The sequence below is a fragment of the Punica granatum genome, chromosome 1 (genome assembly GCF_007655135.1).
Source record: "Punica granatum isolate Tunisia-2019 chromosome 1, ASM765513v2, whole genome shotgun sequence".
Classification (NCBI taxonomy): domain Eukaryota; kingdom Viridiplantae; phylum Streptophyta; class Magnoliopsida; order Myrtales; family Lythraceae; genus Punica; species Punica granatum.
The window spans coordinates 20,107,655-20,124,257 of NC_045127.1; the positions used below are offsets into that span (position 1 = coordinate 20,107,655).

At 40.1% G+C, this 16,603-nt stretch overlaps 1 non-coding gene and 1 pseudogene across 1 annotated transcript; one reads left to right on the plus strand and one right to left on the minus strand.

The window, feature by feature from the left end:
* Positions 1–316: 316 nt before the first annotated feature.
* LOC116204227 lies at positions 317–12,516 on the minus strand (annotated as a pseudogene).
* Positions 12,517–13,507: 991 nt separating this feature from the next.
* Positions 13,508–13,614, plus strand: LOC116193388. The gene has a single exon (XR_004154295.1). It is a non-coding gene; the product is annotated as a small nucleolar RNA R71 (small nucleolar RNA).
* Positions 13,615–16,603: the final 2,989 nt, after the last annotated feature.

Here is a 16,603-nt window from a genome sequence, read left to right on the forward strand (position 1 = left end):
TCACACTCATCCGTCCATTCGAAATTCCTTTCCCCCTTAAAGGCCTTGAAAAATACATGGCACTTGCCTCCAGATCAAGCCGGAAAGTGACTAAGTGCAACGAGCCTTCCAATCAGTCTCTGGATGTCAAGGGGGACTTCTACGAGACCATGTCTAGGACAGCCTGAACCTTCTCTAGATTGAACTCAATGCCCTACTGCGTAATCATAAACTCTAGAAACTTCCCAGATTGGACCCTAAAAGTGCACTTCTCAGGGTTCAACTTCATCTAGTACTTCCAAAGCATCGTGAATGTCTCCTTTAGATCCGCGTGGTGCTAAGCGGCGAGGAGGGATTTGACGATCATGTCGTCCATGTAGGCTTCAACATGCCTACCCAGCTTTTTCACGAACATTCTATTGACCAGTCTCTGATAGGTTGCCCCAACATTCTTTAGCTTGAAAGGCATTACCTTATAGCAACAGACTCCATTGTCTGTGTAGAAAACTGTGTGCTCCTCGTCCGTAGAGTGCATCCTGATCTGGTTATACCCAGAGTAAGCATCCATGAACGTTAGCAACTCATTGCCTGCAATGGAGTCCACTAATTGGTCAATGCGTGGTAGCGGGTATGCGTGTTTTGGGTAGGACTTGTTCAAATTAGTGTAGTCAACGCACATCCTCTACTTGCCATTACTCTTCTTGACAAGCATGGTATTCGCGACCTAGGTTTAGAACCTAACTTCGCAAATGAACCCTGCTTTCTTTAGTTTCTCGACCTCTGCCTTCATTGCTTCGAGCTTTTCTTTCGCGAGGGGTCTGACTTTTTGCACCACACCTTACTCCATCCTTGATGCCTAAGCAATGGGTTATGATGCTTGAGTCTATTCCCAACATATCCGAGGCTTCCCAGGCAAAGCAGTTTAGGTTGGAGGATAAAAAGTCCAATAAAGACTCTCGAGCATCAAGAGAAAATATGGTTCCCACTTTCAGCTTCTTTCCATCAGGGCCTACTTCTACCTCTTCAAGTTCCTCAACCGAGGCAGGTCCAAAGGTGCTCTCGCGTGGATCTAATTCCACTATCAGTGTTTTCCCTACCTACTTCCCTTTCAACGACGCTATGTAACAGTTTTGCATCGTTGACCGGTCTTTGTAAATTTTCCAGCTCAATTGTAGGTGGGGAACTTTAGTGTCAAGTGGAAAGTCGAGGCCACGACCTTGATAGCATTGAGTGTGGTCTGCTTATAATGGCATTATATCCTGAAGGGAGGTCTACCACTAAGAAGTTGCCCATCCTGTTGACTCTCTAGGGTTCCTTACCGAATATTATGCGCAGGTTGATAGAGCTTAGTGGCGCGTTGACCTGTTTAAGGCTTTCCTTCGCTAACCCTATTTGGTTAAAGGCATCCAAAAAGAGTATGTCCTCGGAGCTCCCTGTGTCCGCCAGAATTCGCTTTACAATGTAAGCCTCGACTCAAGTTGATGTCACAAGCGCATCATCATGAGGGTGGAGTACATGCTTTGAGTCCTTCTTAGAGAAACTAAGGACTGGGACCTCGGGTCCTCTGTCCTTGACTCGTTTCCGTGCTAAGGATGTGTCCACAAACTTTATTTGCCATGTATAGGCTCTTCGTGCACTATTAGACGCTCCTTCAGAGGCTTTTCCCCTAAATATCACATGGATGACCCCTTGAGGGTATGCTCCCTCCTGGGACTTCCTGATTCGTGACGATCTTCTTGAGAGTTGTCGCGATCACAATGTCAACCCTTGCAGGGCCTGTCCCTTTCAGGGGACTCCCTCCTTAACAAATAGTGGCCCCGTCTATTAGGAGAAGACCCTCGCGGATGCTTCTGTCATAGCCTCTACCCCAGACAAACTTCTTTAGGTGCCCTTGCTAGATTAGGTTATAAATTTCAAACCTCAACTGCTTGCATTTGTCAGTGTCGTGATCATACTCCCCATGGAATTCACAATAACTGGACGGGTCATTTCTTTACTCCTTTCTTGGACAGCGGAGGTGGCTTGATCAGTCCTAGCTTCGCCAACTCATGAAGAACTAGTGACCAATGGGCAGTGAGAGGCGTGAACTGCTCTGGACGTTTCCCTTTACATCTTTTATCCCTAGGGGGAACCTTTTGCTTTTCTCCCGAGCGGTACATACCCTTCTTTCTACTGCTAGCGACTCCTCGAGGGTCATGTACCTCTTGGTCTTCGCGAAGAGGTCACTAAGGTCTTGAGTAGGGTGTACAATGAGTTCCTTCTTGAAGTCTCCCTGCGTACACCCTCTTTGGAATGCAAATATGGTTTCGCACACGGTGACTTCAAGCACCTCTACAATCACTCCAAAGAACCGCTCGTACCAAGCACAAAGCGTCTCCCTTTCTCGCTGCAAAATGCTGAACAAGTAATTCACATCCTTATTTATTCTATGGTTACCCGCAAACCTCTGCACAAACAACTCCCGCAGTTGACCCAAGTTGGAGATGGATCCTATGGGGAGTGAGTAGCACCACTCTGCTGCTAACCCAGTTAAGTCCCTAGGAAGAGTAAACATTTTACCCTCTCATTGGAAGTCTTTCCTAACAGCGAGGTGACATGTCTACAAATGTGGTCATTGGGGTCGTACTTACCGTCGTAAGTGGTGATCTGGGGGAAAGCGAACCTTTGTAGTATACTGGTATAGAGGATTTCCTTCGATATAGGACTTTTGTCATCCACATGAAAGAGCACGATTCCCCATTTCTTCTTTTCATTCTTCGCGATTCAATCCTCTATAAGCTTGTTAAGCTCCTCAACTATCATCTCCACCTTCAGAGGAACAACAAGTCCCCCTTGCGGAGCGAAGGTTCTTCTTGACTCGAACCTCCTTTCTTCTTCTTGTCCTTCTGGAACTTCTCAGGAAATTCCTCACGCTCTGATTGAGCTTGAGACCCCTCACGCTCTGCGAGGCCGCTTTAAGAGCCCCACAAGGTACCAAGGGCATTCTTCAGAGCCATCTAATTGTACTGTAGAATGGTGGCCCAAACTTGATCCCTCGTCTCCGGTGAGAGGGCCTCTAACAGCTCTTTTTTAGCTTGAGAATCTCCTTCAAGAGAGGCGGTGACGAGTACTGGAGGACGGGAGTCGTCCACAGACTGTTGGCGAGGCAAATCGTTGTTACTTAAGGCTTAATGATCAGTGGGAGGTGTTGGCCATCGTTGCCGGGGGGCAGCTTTGTGTTAGGGTTACGGACAGAGCCCCTAGCACTGGGGCAGTTGCATGCGAAATTATCCCGACTTCGAGTGAAAACCATCTTGCTAAGCTCTTGGACGGTGACAATGTTAGGACCACAAAAATCGGGTCCCAAACCACAGGTGATTCACGTGTGTCTTGTTGATGAAGAAACTGGATCCACAACCCACATTTGACCTCGAACACCTACACAAGGGAAGATCGGAGGTGGTGTCCAATTTTCCTCTTTAACGTTCAAGTCAGTGTGAGCCGTGAATATGGGAAAAAGTAATGAATTTTTTATCAACCCCAAAAACATGTAAAGTGCATGTATATATAGAAGGCTTAAGGATAGATTGCGTTACCACCCTGACGAGACATTCAGTATATTTTTGTATCTCATATCTAGATATATTAGGAAGTGCATCTTGTTGTCGTAGAAAATTTATTATAATAACCCTTGATGATAGGCTCTGGCCCGTGGGCCTCGCTGGAAAGATTAGGTATGTCTCGTGAATGAGTGGATTGGGCCTTGTAGGGCCTCGCTCGTGTTACTAGGCCTTATAGGTCGTATCGGATCGGAGCTCGGAATCCTATCCCCAACACAATTGAACTTGCATGTAGTTAATTTGTTTATTTTCTCTTGATCTAATGAGTTTTTGATCTTAATATGTTTATTCTATCTTGTATTAATTAAAAGGTATTCTATCAATATATAAAAGAAACACGCTTAATTCAACTTAAATGGTGTGCCTAGTACTATAATCAACAATAATACAAGAAAATTTTGGAAAAAATAATTCGTAAAATAGCATTTCATTAATTTTGTTGTAACTACCAAGGAGAATTTTTCGATCAATTCAAGAATAATTAATAAATATTTATAATAATCTACATATAGGGTTGGAGGCATCTTGGGGTTGAAGAGATTAAACCCTGTCAGCATCCCATTTGGGTTCATCAATTCAAGCAATGCGCCTCAGCAGCAATTCAGGGTATGACTTGAGCATTGATACAGAAGAAAGCTCGACAAAGCAGCAAATTGCTATTCATCCTCAAGTCAACAGAGACAAGCAGATGATTCAAGCATACGACAGAAGAACTTCCAGAATCATCCAGCGATATATAGGGCAGATAGAGAGCCTAAACAACTTCCAAACCGGCATTTTCAGAATACAACACTAACAACGCTTTTTTCTACTGATCCACTCGACCATCAGAAGATAGTCAATATTGGACTTCAAAAATCTCTTGCGGTGCCAAACAGATAAAAAGTGTCTTCAAACACATTTCGCAGATCATCTGCTCTATACAGAGCAATTTTCTAAATACAAACAACTTTTCTGTGGAACTCCAAAAATGCCGGTTCATTAGACAAAAGCTAATGCCCAATGCTAGATACAGTCATACCCCGCAATTCTACAGATCATGAGCATCGCTTTAGATTACTTCTCGGAAGTCCCACAGACTCCTCAAATGACTCCCGAGTGACAAAACAAGCATACCTTTCAGTGGAAATGCGTAACCGGAGATTGGTCTGACGAAACATCGGCAAACGAAGTTAACCAAGCATTGCCCCAAAAACTGCAACAGTCGTACACAATTAGCTAAATCAGACTGCATAACTGCTTTTAGTTTCATGAGTGACCTCCGAGTTACAGAAAACGTCGTTTTCAACATAAATCCATAACCGGAGGTCTTTTTGGCGGAAACTTGACGCCGGATGATTGGTCAACCCAGTGCTAATTATCCCAAGGCTCAATGTAAAACCTTCAGACTGAATTGCACAAATCATCTAGACCTCTAGAACATAGCCTTTATGACCTCAAATGCCCATTAACAGTCCTTGGAAGTCAACGAACGAAGATTGCAGCAATCTCCGGCTCGCCCAAGCAACTCAGAAAGCAATCTAAGAAATCCGACTGCGGACTCCTAGGACATCTCCTGCTTCACATTTGCAATACCGGCTTAATAGTCAACTATTCAGTCAGAATGACAATGCATGTCAAAACGGCCAACGCGGAATGCAAACACGAGATATGCATTCAAAAATGCTAACTTTGCTCTAATCGCCTGAAACGAGCAAAACTGGTTTTTGAGCCCCAAAACCACACGAGCATTTCTCATGCAAACATGGCAATCTTTGGCTCATTTGAATCGTTTTCACACGCACATCGTCAATTTGGAAACTCATTTGAGCCACTGGCCTCGAATGCGCGACCAATCGAGACTCGAACTTTCCCTGACTCTTCCCCAAAGGCCCATGGGACCCATGACCAGCCATGATCAGCTCCCTCCAAGCCATGACCGCCTCCTTCCCTTGTCATCTTCTTCATCAAGCTAACAAGCCAATTTGCATTTGTCTTCTTCAAAATATCAAGCCTACAATTCCTTTCTTACACTCCACCATCACAATCCATCCATTAAATGCATTTTGTCTTCCATCCATCCCTTAATCATCATCATCAAAACTGCCCCCTCTAATCCCATCTCTAATATAGCTTTGCTTTCATTAATCAAGCCATTAGTTTTGCATATATATACCCTAGTCTTCATTAAGCATCCACACACACATTACATCTTCTTCAAGCTCAAACATTCAAGCAAACACTCTCAAAACCCTCAGCAAAACCACAGCCAACAGCAAGCTTCAGCTCAGCCAACAACAAGCAAAAACCGAGAAAGACTTAAGTCGGGAATCATGGTGATAACCATCCCGATTTAAATCCAAACTTCACCAAACTTCATATCCCACATATTTTAGACCCCCTTAGTCCATTTCCGAGCTTAGATTTTCATTTGGAGCCTCCAACCCATCGGAGCAGCCAGTTCTTTTCCGGACGTCCAGTCGAGTCAGTTATACCCAGTCGGGTTTGTTCATTCTAGACAGTCTTCACTTTTTCTTGCAGATTGGGTCGACCCGAGTCTCTTCTAGCCGAACGACCACCAAAGCCACCTTCGGGGGTCTCTTAGGAGTCGGGAGCCGCCGACCTTGCAGAAAAATACCACCGGGAGCCTCCGAGAGAACCGTTTCTTTCCAACCTACCCAATTGGGTCAGTTCTGCCCAGTCGAGTCTGCCTTTTTCTAGGCGGTTTCATTTTTCTTGCAGATTCGGGTCAATTGATCCGCCATGAATATATATAAAGATAAGCGCGAATTCTACCAGCAAGTGCACTAGGTCTGATCAAGTAATATAGTGATAAATAGAGTGTCAATCCCACGATGATTAATTAAGTATTAAACCTATATTAGATTCTATTATTATCTAGGCAGTCAAATTGAGAGAATTAACTAATTAACTACTAATCAACCTAAATCGTCACAAAGAGCAGAAAGAGAATTGTATGAAAATATATCAATTGAAAGTGGAAAGAACAGAATCCACCCTAGTTTCACTAATCAAATTGCCATAATGTTATATAGATTAATAGCTATGTGGTGATTCAAGTGAGTTTATCAAGCCTTTAAAATTAAAGTCTTAAACCCCTAATTAATCAATCAGCTCCCACATCTCTAATTAATAGTGGACTCTAAATTACAATAATACACCTTCCAGTGCTATGATTGTCTAATCCCCTAAATTAATTATCCCTAATGTCTTAGCGAATAACTAGCTAGAAACATTGCATTAATCCTTGGATAATCTCTAATTAAACTAATTAACGCAACTTCTGCATTTAACTAATTAGTCTAATCAAGAATTCGTAACAAACCCTATATCAACTCCCGTATCAATAGTGTTTCTAACAATTATAACCAATTAAAAATTAAAATTGAAATTATAGGAATTGCAATCATGAATCATCCACACATCTATTAATTCTATAACATGGCGACAATCATCATATTAGCTACCTAGGATTTCATCATATTCCCACAAGAAAAGCTTAGAACATCATGGAATTGAAAACACAATTATAATTCAAATGAGTCATGGCAATAGAATTCATATTCAGCGTTAAACTCAAGACATTGAATCCTAAAACAAAAACCCAACAATTCCTTTAAGGAATGTCACTTCCACAATTCTTCGCTTCAAATTAATTGATCCAGGTGACGGTTCCAGACAAAATTCTCTCCAAAAACTCTCTAGGTTAAAAGAATAGTGAAAGATGGCACCCCCCAGGGTTTCCTAATCTTGTTATGAGGAGTATTTATATCCAAAACTGAAAAGATTTCCGAAAGATATAGGCTGGCTCCAAATTGCGCAAAACTCTTCAAAATTACTCGTATTTCAATCTAAGTCCTCAAAGACCTACAATATCAAATTACACATAATTAAGCACCAACTTCTTATAATTTCTATAAAATTAATAATAATTTAACATGAATTGCACAATAAAATATGAGTATAATATGCCTTTACCAACTTCCCCACACTTGAACTTTTGCTTGTCCTTAAGCAAAATAAATAAGACCAAGGAGAGTACAAATTTTCATATTCACTGATTCAAGCATCAGATATCTCACAATTTATGACTCGCTATATTGTGGTGCCCACTGCTCAAACCAAATTGGAAACATGTGATCAGAGTACTACAGTTAAAATTAACCAGCTAATCGAGAAAAAACAAATTTTAATCCGAGCGTTTAGCCTATGATTTCTATCTCAAAAGTAAATATTCAGTCCTATAAGGAAAATTACACATTTAAACTTCACAGCTGTTAGTAGGCATATGATCCCTCTAATTATCCCTCTAAGCAAGTCAACAAGGTAGTGAAAGCATATGGTATCTGCTTCATCCCTAGGTTTTCTTCCTTTTTATTACAAGTCTTAATTCATTTTTTTGTTTTTTTTTCAAGTCCAATTTTTGTTTGAACTTGGGCCTTTCCGCCCTTCTCGTTATAGTGAGTTCATTGAGTTGGCACGTCCCAGGCTCATCACCCAAGTGACCGGGTTTTAAAGGGACCCCTACGAACTCTTCCTCACTCTAACATTCAAGTTAGGATACTCATAACTCAATTCTTGAGTCATTGGAGTAAAGGCTATACTTGCTTTTTCTTTTTTTTTATAATGCTCACTAACACTTTTCAGACTTCTTTTATAGGAATCACTAGTACAAAGCTTCTTCTACCTCTTTCACTAAATGTTAAAGTGCTATTAGAACAATTAAAAAGAGGATATACTAACTAACTTTTCTTAGAAGTAGACCTGTTTATTTTTCACTTAAGGACTTGACCGACTCTTAAACTTCAAACTCTAGGGCTAAAAACTAGGTAAATTTGATTTCTAAAGATTTGACAAATTAATTTTAACTAAGTACAAAAATCACAACAGTGGTGAGTAGGGTGCCTAAGTGAGTCAATTTTTTCAAACAATTCCTAAACAAATGCTATCAACAGTATTCTTCGTACAATCTCTAGATTTCAATAAAAAAAAATTAAAAAAACTTTGGCCTAACAATTGCCAGATAACTTAAGGACAATTATAGTTCAAGGTGATAGGGAAGTATAACCATTTATCAACAAAGACATGTATTAGATGTCATCAGTAACAAATTAAATTACATAATTCAGACACCAACACTATATTCAATTTTATACTCCATTTTTTTAGTATCTCTGTTCCCCACACTTAGATTAAACAGTATCCTCATTATTCCTAATGTAGCTCCAGTAAAACGAAAATCAAAATAAAGAACAAAAGAGAAAAAGAGATACTAGTACTTCCCTGGTTTTGAAAAATTAAGCTGAAACAATTGGAGTTCCAACCGGTGTAGCAATAGAGAGAGTCAGTAGTTGTTATCCACCCGGCTTCAAAAACAAAAAGAAAACAACGAAAAGAACAAAAATAGCAGATAATCCATCTTAACTAAAACAGTCAAATAGCAAATATCCCAAGTCTACCCAATGAGTGGGTACTTGATAGGGACTTTAGGGACTTTAGCTCTCAGACATTGGCTGCCTCCCATAAAGCGTTTAGTTTATAGTCGCTAGTTCGACTTTTCCAGATCTTCAACCGGATTTGCTAGATCCACCGTAGTGGCATCACCAACAATGCTTTCCCCTTCAAAGTAATGCTTGAGAAGATTACCGTTTACTTTAAAAGTGCGGTCGTCTTCTAACTTCAGCTCAACTGCACCATAGGGAAAAACATTAGAAATAACAAATGGTTCAGGCAAAAACTCTCGCTTTAGGATGTTCCTAACATGCCATCGCTTGGCTTGCTCCTTGAATATCCAAGCATTTTCATATGCTTCCCCTCTCATCTCAGCCATCTGATTCAAATGGATTAATCTCTTTTCACCTGCAGCTTGTAAATCAAAGTTAAGGTATTTTATGGCCTAGTATGCCTTGTGCTCAAGCTCTACTGGTAGGTGACATGATTTACCATAGACAATCTTGTATGGGGACATTCCTATAGGGGTTTTGAAAGCTGTCCTGTAAGCCCACAATGCATCATCAAGTTTTAAAGACCAATATTTCCTAGATGCATTGACTGTTTTCTCAAAGACACTTTATTTCCCTATTGGACACCTCAACCTGTCCACAAGTCTGTAGATGATAAGGGGTGGCAATTTTATGAGTAACTCCACATTTTGATAATAATTTTCCAAACAGCTAATTACAAAAATGCGATCCCCCATCGCTTATAATGGCTCTAGGTACCCCAAATCTTGAAAAGATGTTCTTTTTCAAAAATCTGATTACAACTCTGGCGTCATTACTTTGTAGAGCAACTACTTCTACCCATTTTGAAACATATTCAACAGCCACAAGATTATATTTATTTGAAAAAGAAGAGGGAAAAGGACCCATAAAGTCTATTCCTACACATCAAAAAGCTCAATTACAAGAATATTGTTTTGTGGTAATTCATGTCTCCTAGAAATATTGCCAGTCCTTTGGCATTGTGCCCAAGACATAATGTAATTCCTGCAACCATGAAATATTCTAGGCCAATAAAATCCACAAGATAAGATCTTAGTTGCAGTTCTTTCCACACCAAAGTGGCCTCTTACTTCCTTAGAATGACAATGTTGTATTATGTTAAGCTATTCAGTTTCAGGCACACAACGTCTAATTACTTGGTCAGCACAACATTTAAACAGATATGGTTCATCCCAAAAATAGGATTTCACATCATGGAAAAATTTATTTTTCTGTTGAGATGACAAACCATATGGTGTGATTTTGCTGACCATGTAATTGACTATATCAGCATACCATGGTAATCCTTGGATTTCTACTGCATGCAATTGTTCATCAGGGAACTTTTCATTAATGGGTGGATCTAAACAATCAAATTCCAAACGGGATAAATGATCAGCCACTACATTTTCAGTTCCCTTTTGTATCTCTAATTTCCAAGTCAAATTCTTGCGGTAGTAGAATCCAACGAATTAGCCTAGGTTTAGCATCAGCTTTAGCAAACAAATATTTCAGGGCAGCATGGTCTGTGTATACTATGATCTTAGAACCTATCAGATAAGGCCGGAACTTGTCACATGCAAATATGACTGCTAAAAGCTCTTTTTCAGTTGTGGCATAGTTCCTCCGGGCCTCGTTTAAAGTTCTACTAGCATAGTATATTACATGAAATACCTTACCTCTCCTTTGCCCAAGTACTACTCCTACAGCATAGTCGCTGGCATCACACATCAGCTCAAACAGAAGCTCCTAATTAGGTGCAACGATCACTGGTGCAGAAGTGAGTTTCTCCTTCAATAAATTGAATGCTTGTAAACAACTATCATCAAAAACAAAAGCAGAATCTTTTTCAAGTAAATTACAAAGAGGTCTAGAGATTTTAGAAAAGTTCTTGATAAATCTCCTGTAGAAACCAGCATATCTTAAGAAGTTCCTGACTCCTTTTGCTGAAGTGGGTAGTGACAACTTCTCTATTATTTCCACTTTTGCTCGATCAACTTCAATCCATTTCTTTGACCCCTTGTGACCTAAGACTATTCCCTCTCTTACCATAAAATGACATTTTTCCCAGTTCAGAAGCAGATTAATCTCCTTACATCTTTTAAGCACACAACCTAAATTTGTCAGACAAGATTCAAATGACTTCCCAAAAACAGAGAAATCATCCATGAATATTTCAATAAAATTCTCTAACATGTCAGAAAATATAGACATCATGCACCTTTGGAAAGTGGCAGGTACATTACAGAGACCGAAGAGCATTCTCCTAAAGGCAAAAGTGCCATAGGGACAAGTGAAGGTGGTTTTCTCATGGTCCTCGAGTGCTATATGAATCTGATTGTAACTAGAATAACCATCTAGAAAACAATAATAAGCAAGTTTTTCTAGCATTTGGTCAATGAAGGGGAGGGGGAAATGGTCTTTATGGGTGGCATCATTTAGTTTCCTGTAATCTATACAAACTCTCCACCCAGTCACAGTACGAGTCGGGATTAATTCATTGACCTCATTCTTAACCAGTCATACCACCCTTTTTAGGCACTACTTGAACAGGACTAACCCGTTTACTATCTAAGATATGATAGATAATACCTGCATCCAGTAGTTTAAGCACTTCTTTCTTCACTACCCCTTTGAGAGTTGGGTTAAGTCGTCTCTGTGGTTGCACTGTGGGTTTGCACTTAGCTTCCAACAGTATCATGTGAGTGCAAATCTGAGGGCTGATCCCTTTGATATCTGCAATGGTCCATCCTACTGCCTCCTTATGCTCTCTCAGCACGCTTAGGAGCTGTTGCTCTTGATCACCTATCAAGGAAGAATAGATAATTATTTGCAAAGTATCATCTATTACAAGATAGGCGTTTTTTAATTAGCTCATCAATAATATCAATGGTGTAACAGGATTTGCCATCATCAAATTTCTTTATGGCTTCATAAACATTAAAAGTTATTTGTTCATCCATAACTCTTAAAGTGAGCTTACCTTGTTCCACATCTATTAATGCTTTACCTGTTGCAAGGAACGGTCTGCCCAAGATCATGGGCACCTCTCTGTCCTCCTTCGTCTCCAGGACTATGAAGTCAACTGGAAATATGAATTTGTCTACCTTCACCAAGACATTCTTGACAATGCCCTTTGGATATTTGATACTCATGTCAGCAAGTTGCAAGGTAACATGAGTTTCCTTACATTCTCCAAGTCCAATTTTCCTGAAAGAATATAGAGGCATTAAATTTATACTTGCACCTGAATCGATAACAACTTTTTCAAAATGAAAATTCCCTATAGTGCAAGGGACAGTGAAACTCCCTTGATCTCTTTGTTTGCGTTGTAAGTTAGGGAAGTCCTTCTCGAGAATCATAGAACACTCCCCTGTAAGTATCACAGGCTCACTTCCATCAATCTTCCTCTTTTTAGTGAACAGATCCTTCATGAATATGGCATATGAAGGCATTTGCTAGAGTGCTTCTGCAAAAGGAATGTTGATTAGCAGCTTTTTAAAAACATCTCGGAATTTAGCAAATTGGGCGTCCAATTGCTGTTCCTTCAATCTTCTTGGAAAAGGGATAGGTGGAACATACGGTTTCACCTCTGGTGACTTCTGCCTTGTTTCCTCCACCTTTTGCTTACCTTTGTCTTTTTCTGGACTCTCCTCCTAGGTTTGAGCTTTTCTGTTGACTGTGTCCAATTCCTTGCCACTCCTCAGCATTATAGAATTAACACCCTTGGGATTCTCATCAGTGTTGCTGGGTAATGACCCTGATGGTCTATTACTCAACTGTTGAGAAATCTGATTAATCTGACCCTCTAGGTTTCGAATAGTGGCTTGTTGATTCTGTAGCATGGTGTCAGTCTTTTGCATATAGCTAAACATGAGCTCTTTCATTCTCGACTAACTCTACTGAGGTGGAGCATTCTGAGCAGGGCCTTGCTTCTGGAATCCAAGTGGCGGTTTAAGTGCATTATTCTCATTCCTCCATGCGAAATTAGGATGATTACGCCACCCTAGAATGTAAGTGTTCGAATAAGGTCCTTGATTACCCCGTTGAAAGTTGTTGACAAAGTTCACTTGCTCTCCATTGGGTGAAGCTGAGGGATTTCCAGATATGCATTCAAGAGTCAAATGTAGTCCTGAACACAACTCACAAAAAGCAACCTGATTAGTATTAAAAGAATGTGCTGAAGTGAGTTTACTTACCTGGGTAGTAAGAGCTAAAATCTGGGTTGTCAAATTAGCAATAGTGTCCATGTCATTGACCAATGCCACTCTTGATTTGCTTCTCTCATTCTGCCAATTATGTGCACGGGAGGCCATCTCTTCTATCAAAGCACTTGCTTCATCATAATTCTTACCCATCAGTGCACCTCCTGCTGCAACATCTACTAGAGACCTCCATGTATCATCCAGGCTAAGATAGAAAACCTCAATTAGGAGATTATCTGGAAATCCGTGATGTGGGCACTTTTTGATTGCCTTCTTGAATCTCTCCCACGCCTCATAAAGTGATTCACCACTGAACTTGGTGAAGTTAGTGATTTCGTTCCTCAATATTGCAGTCCTAGCTGGTGGGAAAAATCTCCTGAGAAACTTAGATGAGAGGTCGGCCTAGGTGGTGATGGACTCTTGTGGCAGTGAATTGAACTAGGCTCTCGCTTTATCCCTAAGTGAGAACAGAAAAGGTTATAATCTAATAACATCATCAGTGACATTAATCATCTTTACCGTGTTACAGTGTTGGAGGAATCCTGCTATATGCTCATCAGGACTCTCGTTGGGATATCCTCCAAACTGATTTGATTGAACAATCTGGATGAGTGTCGGCTTCAGTTCAAAGTTATTAGCCGGAATAGTGGGCCTTCTGATCACGGAACCCATAATAGTAGGTACTGCATAGTCTCGAAGTGCTCTGGTAGCACCCTGTATCTGGCGGTTGATGTCATCGTCTGCCATCTCAACTACCTGCAATTCTTCCCTTCTTTTGTTCTCTCTTCTCAACTGGTGTAAGGTGCGCTCTATCTCAGGATCTAATGGTAGAAGTTCAGCACTTCTACTCCTGCGCATAAAATACCTGCAAAGAGAACGAGAAACAAACACACAGTAAAGTGCGCCTAAATTAACAATAGAACGAAAGGTGGTCTAATATTAAGTTAATCCCCGGCAACGGCACCAAAAACTTGATCCGCTGTGAATACATATAAAGATAAGCGCAAATTCTACCTGCAAGTGCATTGGGTCTGATCAAGTGATATAGTGATGAATAGAGTGTCAGTCCCACGAGGATTAATTAAGTACTAAACCTATATTAGATTATATTATTATCTAGGCAATCAAATTGAGAGAATTAACTAATTAACTACTAATCAACCTAAATCGTCATAAAGAGCAGACAGAGAATTGTATGAAAATGTATCAATTGAAAGTGGGAAAAACAGAATCCATCCTAGTTTCACTAATCAAATTGCCATCATGTTATATAGATTAATAGCTATGTGGTTATTCAAATGAGTTTATCAAGCCTTTAAAATTAAAGTCTTAAACCCCTAATTAATCAATCAGCTCCAGCATCTCTAATTAATAGTGGACTCTAAATTACAATCATACACATTCCAGTGCTATGATAGTCTAATGCCCTAAATTAATTATCCCTAATGTCTTAGCGAATAACTAACTAGAAACATTGCATTAATCCATGGATAATCTCTAATTAAACTAATTAACGCAGCTTCCGCATTTAACTAATTAGTCTAATGAAGAATTCCTAACAAACCCTATATCAACTTCCGTATCAACAGTGTTTCTAACAATTATAACCAATTAAGAATTGAAATTGAAATTATAGGAATTGCAATCATGAATCATCCACACATCTATTAATCCTATAACATGGCGACAATCATCATATTAGCTACTTAGGGTTTCATCATATTCCCACAAGAAAAGCGTAGAACATCTTGGAATTGAAAACACAATTATAATTCAAAGGAGTCATTGCAATAGAATTCATATTCAGCAATAAACTCAAGATATTGAATCCTAAAACAAAAACCCAACAATTCCTTTAAGGAATAGTCTCTTCCACAATTCTTCACTTTAAATCAATTGATCCAAGTGACGGCTCTATGCAAGACTCTCTCCAAAAACTCTCTAGGTTAAAAGAATGGTGAAAGATGGCTCATCCCAGAGTTTCCCAATCTTGTTATAAGGAGTATTTATATCTAAAACAGAAAGATTTCCGAAAAATATAGGCTGGCTCCAAATTACGCAAAACTCCTCAATATTGCTCGTAATTCCATCTAAGTCCTCAAAGACCTACAATATCAAATTACACATAATTAAGCACCAACTTCTTATCATTTCTATAAAATTAATAATAATTTAACATGAATTGCATAATAAAATATGAGTATAATATGCCCTTATCATCAATCCGAGGCCTTGCTGTCCAAACAACCACTACAGCCACCTCCGAGGGTTTCTTAGGAGTCGGGAGCCTCTGGGAGAGCCGTTTCTTTCCTGACTGCCCAGTCAGGTTAGTTCTGCCTAGTCGGTTCTGTTGTCTGCTAACTAACCCGACTTTGCTCTTGATTTTCGAAAAATCTACGCATGTTCTCCTCCCGAAGCCACCACAGGGACGTTAAGCATCCTCTTGGCTATCCGAAACATCCGAGCACTCTTTGAGAAGCCACCCGAGCCGTCCGAACCGACCTGTTTTCTCCCGAGTGCCAATCAGGTCTGCTAGCGCCTAGTCGGGTTTGTCCAGCTCCAATCAGGTCTTCTCAACAAAACCAGCCCAAATCCGACCTCAACCTGACTCCTATTCACCAGACCTGACTTCCAGTAGTCTCATCTCTCATTCCGGGACTAGGTATAACCATTTCCGACTTAGAGGAGTTAGGACTTTTACGTTTTCTTTGCGTTTATGGAGCGATAAGGCATTTTAAGCTAGAGTCATATGCAAGATTATGTTTTTATGCAATTTTCACGTTATATCATGCATGTTTATTATCATGTGATGTGCTAGCATGTGAGGAAGTGTTTAAATCGAAGTCAGGGAGGCCGTTTTAGTCCGAAACCACCAAAGAAGCTCACAATTTCACCTTGAGAAAGGTGACCGTGAGCTTTGCTTGGTCTTTCCGGAATTAAACCGGCCTCCTTGCCCCGATTCAAGTAATGTCCCAAGTTTTTATATTTTTTCCGCATCCATGAAGTCGGTATCGTTTTATCGATTCCTTAAATGACATGTTTGTATATGTTTACATGTTTTAATATGTTTTCCAAAATAATGACGATACTGGCTTTGTTAAATACGTGTTATTTATAATGTTTAATGTTTAAGCATGCGAGAAATAGTCGAAATTGGGTTAAAGAAACTGCTTGAAACCCGAAACCAGTTAAGGGAACTCACGGCAATCCTCAAGAGGAAAGAGCCGAGTGTTCTTTGACCTCATTCGGGTCAAGAACGGCCTCTTTACCTCGATGAAGTCCGTTTCTTGGATTTTGTGCAATCGCAATTTCAATATCATCGCAAATCTCGCATTAA